This window comes from Octodon degus, unplaced genomic scaffold, assembly GCF_000260255.1.
Source record: "Octodon degus isolate 3935 unplaced genomic scaffold, OctDeg1.0 scaffold00199, whole genome shotgun sequence".
Classification (NCBI taxonomy): domain Eukaryota; kingdom Metazoa; phylum Chordata; class Mammalia; order Rodentia; family Octodontidae; genus Octodon; species Octodon degus.
Genome location: NW_004524775.1, coordinates 3,024,731 through 3,025,871, shown reverse-complemented (window position 1 = coordinate 3,025,871; position 1,141 = coordinate 3,024,731).

Sequence of the window (1,141 nt, the reverse complement as noted above, 5' to 3'; positions counted from 1 at the left end):
GAGGCAGGACGACGGAGACCAGCCCGGGCAGTTTAGCGAGACTCCATCTCTAACGGACTAGCAGGGCAGCTTAGTGGTAGGCTTATCCCTGGGTTTGACCGCTAATAGTAAAAAGAAGAAAAGTGCCCGAGTTCGTACTCTGGGAAAAAAAGTCCTGGCAACAGCCTAATTGCTTTCACGAGACTAGTGGGAGAACTATTGTTAGGCTGTGGTCCGAGCCGCCTCCTGCGGCGGCGAAGTTCCTGGGCGACGTCGACGCGCCGGCGCCTCCAGGAAAGAGCCTTATTCGTGAGCGGGAAAGAGCGTCCAGCAGCAGTCGCTCTGCGTCACGTCGATGATGCTCCTTACGGGTCTCTTGGAGGTGGTGTTGGGACGCGGCTGGACAGAGAAGCAACAAATGGTTGGTGCTGACGGTCCAACACGAGTTGTGCGCTTGCTGAAGCAATACCTGGGCCCGGTGGCGTGCACCAGTAAGCCCAGCTCCCTGGATTTCCAGCAGTGTGGCACGGGGACCGTGAGTTCACCTGTGCCAGCCGAGGCCTGGCATGACGGCAGCGCTGAGCGGCGGCGAGGGGGACCCTCTCTGCGCACCCAGGACTGCACACACTACAAGGCCGATCTCAAAGTCTAAGGGTGTAGCACAGTGGTAAAGCACTTGTTTGAGCCAAGGCCCTGGTTCTACTGCTTTCCGTGCTTCAGACACCTGCATGTTGTTTCAGACTATTTAAAAATCTGCTTTGATCTTGGCGTGAGCCTGACCAAGAACACGTGAGTTCTCGGCCTAAACCTGATGAGCCGCAGCCTGGTCTGCCCTGCCGGAGCGAGCGCAGGACCCGTGTGGTGAGATCAGGAGCGTGGCTGCCTGCTTCACGGGCTGGCCCGAATCTGGGGTCTTGCCGGGGTTGGGCTGGCGTGGTACAAGTCCACTGATCCAAAGGCATATGAACAAGTGTATGTGACTGATGTCGGAAGCCACTTGATCTGGGGTACACAGCAAGAACTCACTGGTGAAGATGCCAACAGACAACTTTCAGAGAAAGACCACGACAAGAGTAGTGCTTCCAGTGAACACTGATGCTGAGAACTGATGTTAGCTCTTCACTGCAGTGCCAGTCATCTTGGCTGAAGCCCTCCCTCCTCT